The sequence below is a fragment of the Propithecus coquereli genome, unplaced genomic scaffold (genome assembly GCF_000956105.1).
Source record: "Propithecus coquereli isolate 6110/MARCELLA unplaced genomic scaffold, Pcoq_1.0 Scaffold1, whole genome shotgun sequence".
Lineage (NCBI taxonomy): Eukaryota > Metazoa > Chordata > Mammalia > Primates > Indriidae > Propithecus > Propithecus coquereli.
Genome location: NW_012133857.1, coordinates 3773109 through 3784497, shown reverse-complemented (window position 1 = coordinate 3784497; position 11389 = coordinate 3773109). Strand labels below are relative to the sequence as shown.

Here is an 11389-nt window from a genome sequence, read left to right as displayed (position 1 = left end):
AAGCATTATCAAAGTCAGACACCAGATTAGGAGGTCCACTATCACCATTATTACTCAGCATGATGCTGGAGGGTCTAGGAAGTGTAATATGTCAAGAAAAAGATACAAACAATTTTAAAATATGAGAAACAAAATCATCACTATTTGTGGTACATATGCTTTCTACAGAATATCTAGGGATTCTACCAACAAAGATGCATTATAGAAAATTAACATATAAAAAGTCAACCCCATTACTATACACTGGCAACAATCAATTTAAAAAACGTAACTGGAGGGAAAAAGATCCCATTCACAAAAGCAATAAAACTTGTAAGCAACTAATAAAGGGATAAATAAAATGTGGTATATACACAGCATGCAATATACCAATAAAAATGAATGAAGCAATGACACGTACTACAACATAGATAGACCTTCAAAACATTATGCTAAGTAAAAAAGCCAGGCACAAAATATCATATATATTATTATATGATTCTATTTACATGAAATATATAGAATGGGCAAATTTGTTGAGACAGTAGATTGGTAGCTGCCTAAGGCTGGGTGTGTGTGGCCAGGGGAAGGAATTGAGGAGTGACTGTTAATGGGCATAGGGTTTATTTTGCAGATTCAAAAATTTACTAAAACTAGATTATGTTGATGGCTGCACATTCTGTGAATTTACTAAAAAACACTGAATTGTAAACTTTAAATGGGTGAATTGTATGGTATGTGACATACACCTCAATAGAGCTGTTAATTAAAAATGACGACAAAAACCTATAAGGTACCTAATACAAGATCCAGATCTTTATGGAGAATATTATGAAGGTTATAGAATGATCTGGGGGAAAAAAAGACTTATAGAGATAGACCATGTCCATGAATGGGATGTATCAATAGTGAAATGATAAAAAGTCTCCCCCAATTAATCTTATAGATTCAATTTTGTAAATGATAACATGAATTTTCATTGGAAAAGATAGATTCTAAAATTGATGTTGAAGCAAAATTGTCAAGAATAGCCAAGACAATACTAAAGAAAAGGGGTGAGAAGGGAAGATTTATTATAAAACTTCAATAATTAAATGAAATGGTATTAGCTCCAGAATCACAAAAAGATGCATAGAACAGAGACAGATCCAAGAATACAACAGAAATTGGCATGTAACAGAGATGGCAACAAAATAAATGAGAAAATTAATAAACTATTCACTAAATGATAATAGAACAAATGGTTTTCAATCTAGAAAACAGACCCCTGCCTCATACAATACAGAAATATAAATTTTACATGAGTTCAAAGACTTAACTATGAAAAACAAAATTTTTCCAGTATAAAAATGGCAAGGCATAGGAAAGAAAACTTGAAAACCAAAATATATTAAAAGATAATCTTTATAGGAAATGTAAGTAAAAGAGCAGTGAAATACATTTCATGCTTATCAGATAAACCAAAAGGAAAACATCTGATTAACACCAGTCACAGTCAAAGATACAGGGATACAAGGAACTCTAACACAGTACACAGTGGGAGCATAATCCGCAGCACCCTGTAGAGCTGAAGTAGCAGACAGATGCTGATGAAAGCATATCCTACTTCCCAGTTAGTCAACTTCTGGGGATATATACCCGAGACATACTCTTGTACATTTCAACAAGATCTTAGCAAGGATATTCCCTGCAATATTTTTTAGCAAAAGGCAGAAACATCTTATTATCCATCAGTGGGGAATATTTAAACTCTGGTATATCAAACAAAGGAATATTACATACAAATTTACTAAAACCAATCAACTAGATCTACAATGATCAATATATGTTATCAACACATGCAGAAAAATATTGGATGAAAAAATCACAAAAATAGATAAGACAGGCCTCCATTACATAAAATTTTAAACACAAAGTAAAACTACACACTCTGATGGGCACACACTCACACCCCAACATTGCAGGTTGCACGGACCTGACCCCAAGTTCTTAACCTTCACTGTCTGGATGTCCTTCTTGCTTATCAGAGAGTGTTCTATTTCCAGCAACCCCATACTTAAATTTAAGTGGCTCCTACATGCAAAGTGCTAGACTACATGCCAGGGAGGACAAAAGAATTATGCAAATCTCCTCCCTCCACCCTGCAGGAAGGTACAACTCAGCTTAGGAAGTTATCTCAGAGACGTGGTTCTTAATCCTCACTCTAGCTGGCACAGTATATAAATTTAGAAAGAGTGTTTAATTTTCAAGGCTTGGTTCCTTCATCTATAAAATGAGAAAGCCACCCTCTTCCTATTGTGAAGAGTAAATATATTTATAGTGTCCAGCACATAGCAAACACTCAACACTCTTGGTGATTATAGACACAGCAACCAACAAGTGAATACAATCTTCTAAACAGCAAAAGGTGGTGGATGGATGGGAGGAGGGCACTGGATGGGTCCACTTAGCCTTCTCCACACCTGAACACACCATCCCCACCTCCCCTGTAACTTGGCCCCACCCTGTGGGATGTTTGGACATTTCTTCCAGCAACAGTAACGTGGCTACAGCCAGGCCTATTTACTCTTCCAAGTTCACCATGGACAGTGCCCTGTGAAAAGAGCTACCTGCCTCAGGAAAGAGAACTCCTTCTCCAAACCTTTGCGGGGATCTGGGGTGAGATGAGGCCCATAGGATCTCAAGCCCATCTAAGGTTGCTTCTCAGTTGACCCTCTTTAAAATCCCAAGAACATCCCACTTTGACTCCATATGCTGAGGGAAAGGCAACAGTGTCTCAACTCCATGCCCCTCCGATACACACCTGCTCCCAACCCATGAGCCATCTTTTTAAAGAGCTGGGATAGAGTTCTATCCATGGATTTAGTAGTAGAGGCCAGAGAGGGGGGTTGTCTGCCTGATAATGGAAAACAGTATTTGGAAATCATGTTTGGAGATACTAAGCTTTTGGATTTTATTCCTGGGATTCCTTTCTGAGGGCTTGGGAAAGGACAGTAGAGGTTTCAGTTCTCTAGCCAATGTGGCGCCACCATGTGGCAACAGCATAAATAGTTCATAAATCACTCAGCTTTGAAATTCTGTGATTCTCCACCAATTTTTTAACTTTAAAAGTATTTCCTTTTTTATGTTTTAAATGAGAATTCACTTATTTTTTTTCTTCATCCATATTTTAATATCATACTATTGCAGATCTGCATTATTCAAATTCATTCTATGGAAAAGTTCTTTGGGGAATAAACTGGCTGCCATTTATCAAAGTCAACACTGTTACTTCTGGGGTCAGATATGACCCACCACCAAAGAACTGATGATCATGGTGTGGTGGGACAAACAATTCATTCCCTGCCCAGATCTTAAAACCAAATTCTTCCTTCTAGTTTTCTGTTCTGCTTAGGTATAGCTACTCTTGGTTTGCATTCATAAAAAAGGAAGTAGAAAATTATCAAGAAGTCTCAATTTAGCTTGGGAACTAAAATGCTAAAATAAATAATAATAGTAATAAAAATAAAACTTGCCTTATAAAACTAAGGAGGATGATGGTTGCCCTTGAGGGATAGTGCCTATAGGTGTAATAGGGAGATTGGAAATATTCTGGGTCTTAATCAGGGCACGTTACCCAGGTGTGTTCAGTTTGAGAAAACCCATTGAGTGCACATGTTCAGAATTGTACTGTTTTCTGTTATTATACTTCAATATAATGTGAAGACAAATTCACCAAGGTCCGATCAGTCACCCCTCTTTAACTTGCCTTTGAGACAACAGGCTGCGCAACCACAATAATAACTGGGAAGGCAAAAGCAGGGGGATGTCCAGTTTTCTGAGGCACTTCTCAGCCAGTGTGAATCCCTCTGGGTAGGGAGGAAGGAGATAGGACACAGTCTATGCTACTGCTAGTTCAAATTACTGAGTATGGCTAACACTTCATTTTCTCAAAAGTGAACAAGCCAAACTCCTCCTCTAAAGCCAAACTCCCCCTTTCCCTACCACACATACAAACAAATGAAACCCAGAATGCAAACAGAACCCTGCCACAAAGAAATACACACCATCTCCTCAGAGACAACACACACACACACACACACTGCCTACCCCCATCCCCTAGAGACAATCTCCAGCCCCACAGACACAGCTTCCAGCCCACAGAGATATCCCTCAGATTGGGGTGGGGGTGGGGACTAATTAAAAGAGATTCCCCCACCCCCACCGAAAGAGTTGCCCGTGGCCAGGCAAGGAATATCACCAGGAAGACGGAAACTAGTAATTTCAAAGTCTTAGCCAACTAAATTTCTCTAGGAAGAGGATTTTGAAATCTGCAAAGAGGGTCCCAGGTGTTGCTACAAAATTCGTTAAAATCACCTCTGTTTCCTCCCACAGTCCCAGATCATTTGGACCATCTTCCTTCTACTTTTTAATATAACCCCAGTACATTTTCACATCTGTCATATCCTCTGAACCCCAAGTACTTTGGGAAGATTGAAAGGCAGGAATTATTCCATTTTATAAATGAAAAAGTTGAGTCTCAAACACGCTTGTCAATCATCAAAAAACTATCTAAGCAGGCATCTCATCACTGAGTTTCAGAGTTGGGGCTGCGGAAGCTAAGTTGGAGGGATAAGGTGATAACCGCAAGAGGGGATAGCCCTCTCCAACCAAAGCTCTGAGAACTACCCACAGCCCCACGGGGGCAGCTGCCTTAAAGGATCTAGAGTTAAGTAATCACACTGACAACGTTTACATACCCTGGAACTTGGCCGAATCCTCCCCTGAGAAAGCGTCAAGCAAATCAACAAATCCAGATCAAGGAGTCAGGGGTGGGGAGGGTAGAAATGAAGCCAGACTCAGGTATTTTCTGGGAGCAGGTGGGAGCCAACGTTATCGAAACCAACCCCACAGCGTACCCGCTTTTCTTAGGAAGTCCCCTAGGCCCAAACTGGTGTGTGCATTTAAGCATCTTTAGGATATATACTTACCCTCGGGGACAGGGCTTACATGAAGGAAGGAAGCGGAGCAAGACGGAGCTAAGATAGAGCCGGCACCTAGCGAACGCCCCTACCCCGCAGAGACGTTAGTATATTAAATGACGGTAACGGGAGGGAGTGCTCCAAACGCTGCAAGTCCTAGGGTTCCCACCACCGAATAGCTCCGCTCCACGCTCACCCAGAAGGTCCCCCGCGGTTACCTCCAAACCTCTGTAGAGTACGTTGGGACTGGCTCTCTGCCTCTTCAAGTCTGGCGGCTTTGGCAGAAAGGGAGTGTGAGGAGGAGACCGGGATGAAGCTGAAGTGACCGCCCCCTCAAGAGCGCGCTCCTCCCGAGGCAGCCCTGAGGCGGGGGCCGGACGCAATCCACCGGGGTTCTAACTCTGTGCACCGACCGTGACCTTGAGCGAGTCCCTAATTAGCTCTAGTTTACAGAAATTAAGAGTTCGAAAGTGCCAAGTCCGCCGCGCTGGGGCTGCTGCAGGGCGCTTACCAGATGGTTTAAGGCGTCCCGCCGGCGCGCCGGTAGCGCAGTAGGTACGCGGTGAACCGCAGCCCCAGCGCTACGTGGCCAGCCGGGATCAGAAAACGGGAGGGAAACGCAGAGGCGAGCTCCCGCCCAGACAGCGAAAGAGGCGGTTCCGACTCTGCGACGATCCTCGAGCAAGTTCAAGTAACACACACACACGCACACGCCCCTCCGCAGAGGAGGACTGGCCGTGCCCCGGGGCCCTGGCTCAGGACGCGCACGGGGTGCGGGGGAAGGTGAGAGACCTCCACACACCCACCTCCGAAGTTGCTGCAACGTGAGGCGGAGAGTGGCGCAAAGCGGCGGGAGGGGAGGGGAGGGAAGGGACGGTACTCACACAGGGAGGCCAGCCCGGAGCAGGTCTGCGGCCAGGGTCATCGATGGCGGCCGGGCTCCAGCCGCCGCGCCTCTGGATGCCCAGGGCACCTGCCGCAGCGCGGCACGCGGATTAGAAGGCTGCGGGCAGCGAGGCAGGGGCACGGGTCGGTCTGCGCACCAGAGCGGGGCTGCAGCGCCGTGGGGGCTCGGCAGCCAGAACCGCAGCCGCAGCGGGAGCCCGGCAGTGGGCAAGAGACGAGAACGCGGCGGCGGCAGCGGCTGCGAGGGAGGCACCCGCGCCGCAGGCAGCCAAGGCCAGCCTGGCCGCAGCCGCCGCCGACACCTGCTGGCCCGGCCGACCGCCAATCAGAGGCGCCGGGAGCGGGGGAGCGGGCAGAGGCGGGGCGGGGGCGCGTGCCGGGCGCCCGGCGGGAGGGGCGGAGCGCGAAGGCGCCTGCGCCAGGGCAGGGGGTGCCTGCCGGGCCGGTTCCTCTGGCACCCCGGGCGCGCGGGCGGCACGCGCCGGGAGGGGCGGGGCGCATCGGGAGGAGGCGGGGCTGGGCTGCGTGCGCCCGGGGCGGGGACCCGCGCCCCTCCTGGGGCTCTAACCCGCGGCGCAGTGCAGTGTGGGGTCCGCAGCCGGGACATCCCCAACTGCGACTTTAGGTCATTCTCAGATTTGAAGTAAGGCTTTTCTTGTCCTGGCCTCTGAGCTCTAGGGGCCGGGACCCTCCCAACCGCGGAGTGATGGGTCACCAGAATCCCGGGCCTGCCTCGTTCCAAGAACACCGCGGTCCACGGGCGGGAGCCTCGCCAAAGCTGGCGTTGCGCTCCTCCACGGACAGCTCTTTTTCACTTCACAGTACCTGGGTATTTAAAGTCACTGTGGTGACCCCGATCTGGACTCCTTTAATTTTCTCGTGAATTTACAGTGCTAGCGACGCTCATTCATTCAACACACATAAGCCGGGTTCGCGCTTGGCTCAGGGAATTGTCCAGGCTAACGCGCGCCCAAGTGTCCTGAAGCTAGTGAGCCGGCGCTGTCAGAAGGGCGCCCAAAGACTGCTGCAAGTGTGGAACGCATTCGGGCTCATGCCAGGAGTTCCCGGTCCCAGAAGAATGTCTGGGAGTTGAAAGGTTCCATTCCAGGCCAGGGCTTCATTGCGCGTTAGCATCCATCAAGCACAGGGCTGGGAATCTTCCTGAGACCCACAGCCTCAGCCCTAACAACTGGGCTGTGAAAACATCGTCAATTTTAGCTGCAGGGTGGAAGTCACTCCATGAGAATAAAGCGTTTGTGGAGCTACGTTGGAGATTTCTAAATCCCTGGGCATCCTCTCAGGACAGTGGACCGAGGCTGTTCTCTCCGCGTAAATTTGTGCAGTACAAATAAATGGCTCATTTGCAGATCACTCCGCAGCAGAAAATCAAACAACAAAAAACAAAACAAAACCTTTAAGGGAACTCAGAAGGTGAAGGGGTTAATTTCTCTAAAGATCCCGTTTCCGCCCTTAAAGGGATTTTTAATATCTACAAACTGGTAAAGTTAAAGAAAGTTTGTTGTTTTTATTTTATTTACATGCCATTTAAATTCCATTTGTCTACGCTTGGTTAGCATTCACGTGGAACAAAATTCAAGAAGTACTAATGGGAATGCAGTTAACAAGGCTCCCTCCCACCCTTGCTTCCCAACCTCTCAATTCCTCTCCCAGGAGGCAACCAATGTGTACCCTCCTAGAGAAAATCTACCTCTATACACATTTGTTTAATGTTCTTATTTTTACCTTTTTAAATACAAAACGGTAGCATTTGTTATACAAACTATGCACGATGTTCTACACCTTGATCTTTTCCATTAACAAGATATCATAGAGTAATTCCATATCATTACCGAAACAAAATTTCGTGTTCTTTTACAGCTAAATGGTATTCCATTGAATAGGATATGGCATAATGTATGTAAGTGGTCCCAATTATGGTCATTTAGATTGTCTCCAATCTGTCATTATTGATAATGCTGCAATGAATAACTTTGTTCTTGCATAGCTATGTATATGTGGGAGTACATATGAAGAATACATCCCTAGAATTGGAGTAATGGGGCCAAAAGTGATATGCATTTATAATTTGGATAATCTCACTTGCCCTTCATAGAGATGTGAACTCATGACCTCACACAAGGTATGAGATTACCTATTTACACACACACACCCCTCTGGTAGTTCTGAGCCTGTTTACCCTCAGATTCAGTCCTAGAACTTCCTGCTGTGCTTTGTGGGGGCTGGCTTCTGCAGGCTGCATTTCCCAGACTCCCCCAACAGCTGGCATCTTGCTGCTCTGGCCAATGGGATGTAGCAGTAGGAGAACGCAAGGAGGGAGGAAGAGAGAAGCCAGGGTATTTCTCACTCTTCCCCTTCTGCCTGGGTGTGGGCATAGAAGGGTGTCTAGGGCAGCAGCTGCTTCTTCTCCTGGGTGGCTCCAAGTCCTGTAGGACAGGCTCACTATGCACCCAGATCCCTGGGCTCCGGCAGCACCCCTTCCTTTTATCCCTCGGGTCTGGTATTCCACTGTTGCTAATTTCTAGGGGCCTCACTATTTTCTGGGAGCCTCTCAGCCTCTCATATCCTCTGTGTAACCAACTCCATGTTTTAAATACCCTTGATTTTAAATACTCCAAGTGGTTTCTGTTTTTCTAGTTGTACCCTGACTGATAACACTCCTTCATTCAGTATGTTATCCAACTTTCTGATCTTTGCCAATCCAAGAGGTGAAAAATGATTTCCGTAGTTTGACTTGCATTGATCTTATTAAAAGTGAGGTAGAACATTTTTACATATGATTAAGAGCCATTTGTATTTCCTTTTCATTTTAACTCTATATTCACATCCTTTGCCCATATTTTTGTTTACCTTTGTCAGACTGATAGATTCTTAATGTAGAAACAAAGTCTTGCCAGTGAAACATTCATCAAAACATTTGTTTAAAACTAAGTTTTCAACAAGATTTTACCTTAGGGAGCAGTGTTCAGTCAAAAACCAGTACTGAAGCCTGTTGATTGCTATGGAGGAGAGAAAAATAATAGAATAAGAGTTTTCAAGGTTTGATAATCCACCTGGTTAGACAAAATAAACTTATGTTTAATTATGTTCATTGTTTGCATTGTCGTAATAAGCATATTGATTACATTATTATATATAATAATAGCAAGCTGAGTGGCCTTTTCCCTAAATAAGGTATCATGTAACCATTCCCAATCATTACAAAGAGAGTTTCCCCTCTCTTCCTCCCTCCCTTCCTTTCTTCCTTCCTTCTTTCCTTCCCTCACTCCTTTCTTCCTTCTCTTCAGTTGTTTTACATTTCATTGAATAGGATATGTCACAACTTAGGTGTGAGGTCCCATGAAGTCTTAGTTACAAGTGGCAGAAATCCAACTCTAAAATACTTGGGCATAAAAAGCAATATATAGGCTCACTTAAATGCAAAGTCCAGATGTACCTTTAGACATATCTGGATTCTGGGGTTCAGGTGATATCAGTATAAATAGAACTACAGTCTCAGTTTCTATCTTGCTTGCTCTCTCTCCCTCTCTCTCCACCTCTTCTCTCTGTCTTCCCCTGTGGGCTTCATTGTTGAGCTGACCTATTTCACACGCTGGCATCCAACAGCTCCAGGATTGCCTTCTCCTCAGTGATCAGCATCCAAGACTGAGGCAAGTCTCCTTTTTCCCAGGATGCACATTAATTTGCCCAATAAAACTCTTTTGTCCTGCTTCAATCATGAGTCCAGCCCTTGAGCAGTCTAGGACTGGGGTGTTCTGATTGTTGGTGAGTAAGCAAGGATGGTGAGATGGACACAGTGGTTGAAGTAAATCAGTTGAAAAGTTTACCATGGTTTGTGAATGTTTACCTACATGTGACTCCTGACAGGTAAGCCACATGTAAAAACTCATGTTTATTTTTGTTCAGACCTAGTAAAGACTTCAGCTTCTGCAGGTGGATCCCAGGCCAACAGGGTAAATGTTTGAATGGAGAATGTCAAAGGGTTATTTTGCACATGGGCTCAACAGGGGCTGTCATGACAAGAATGGGAGCTGGGTTCAAAGGTTATTTGACTTTATGCATGTGTTTGCGAAGCTGACTTCACATGTAAATCAACCTCTTTACAGACTCTCAGAATCAAAGTCCTCACATCTTACCTAAGTTATAAACATTTTAGAAGAAAGACAAATAAACACAGAATAGTTAAATGATTTGAGGAAGGTAAGAAATAAGACAGGAAGAAAGTACAGGTGGAAACTCAGAGACATGAATGAAAAAGAGCTCAGTTTCCTATTTGAGGTCCTTTAGGTCAGATACAGCCTTAATTCCTCACCAGAACTACTACTGATTTCTTTTTGACATTCCCTGTGAAAGGTCTGGCATCTGAAGATGATTTAGATAACAATGTGCCTGGCCTAAGATGACCTAAAATGCCACCTCCTTGATTACCCAACTCGAGTGGTCATCCAGAGAAATGTTGCTGGATTCCAGCCATCTCCGTCCCCCTCGTGACTCACAGGCAGCACTTGTTTTTCCATTTTCTGCATGATCTTGACCGCTGTAAGAGTTTTAATAGATTCTTCCCTTATCGAAAAGGGCTCTTTGACATTTGTGTGCACGAGGAACTGCATCACATCTTCTTTTAAAATGCGAATCAGACAGTTCATTTCTTAGCCAGAAGATTGATGAGTTTATACTGGCAGGGAGAGGGCATGTCTCCGGAGGATTCTGGGTAGAATTAAAAGAGCATCAATCACTAGTCTGGGTTGCCCGTCTGAGCTCACCACTTCCTGGCTGTGTGACCTTGGGTAAGTTACTTAACTTAACTGAATTCTAGATTCCCTAAATATAAAATATGGCATAATCAAATTGCTACTAACTGATCAACACTAGGGTGATCACATGGCAGTAATACTCTCCAGGGATTAGGGGGATTTGGTGGGGGGGGGGTGGTAAACCTGCAACTAAAGGACACGGGGAGCATTGTAGGGCGGAAGGTCATGCCTTTAACCCTCGCTTGGGTGAGGCAACGACATAAAGTGTAACCATAATGTTTGTACCCTCATAATACCCTGAAATAAAAAAAAAATGGCATAATCTTCTCTACCACCTTGTAAGATTGCTATTAATTGATACAGTGTATGTGGAATTGTTTTGCATGTGAGATTTATTATATGTTAGCTATCTAAAAATTATTTTAAACTGGAAAAATGAGTTTATAAAGGAAGTTTCTATGCCATTTTGTGGCATTTCTTGGTATATAAGTGGTGAAATAAAACCTTCACTCACTACTTCTTTATCAGCATAAAACGTATCTCTCCCTCTCCCATGCCACTTAGTACTTGTTGTGTAGTATTAGTTATTTGAGTATATCTCCAATCTTCCCTACCAGACTGAAAGTGCCTTGAAGTTAGAGCCATGCCACAACTTTGATTCCTGCAGGGTGCCTGGAACATTATCTTGATAAATTGTAGATATTCAATATTCATTAAATGAAAAGTAAGTGAAAAGAAAAATGTATAAATTGGATCTCATTATAATTTAAG

General features: G+C 44.4%; 1 protein-coding gene across 3 annotated transcripts in view; it reads right to left on the bottom strand.

Annotated features, from left to right (window-relative positions):
- Positions 1–6082, bottom strand: part of MYRIP (myosin VIIA and Rab interacting protein) — a 344233-nt gene extending 338151 nt beyond the window's left edge. For all 3 annotated transcript variants that reach the window (XM_012644759.1, XM_012644829.1, XM_012644902.1), the window contains exon 1: positions 5825–6082. The gene's annotated coding sequence lies outside the window, so the exon portion shown is untranslated. The remainder of the gene's footprint in view (positions 1–5824) is intronic.
- Between the last annotated feature and the right edge of the window lie 5307 nt (positions 6083–11389).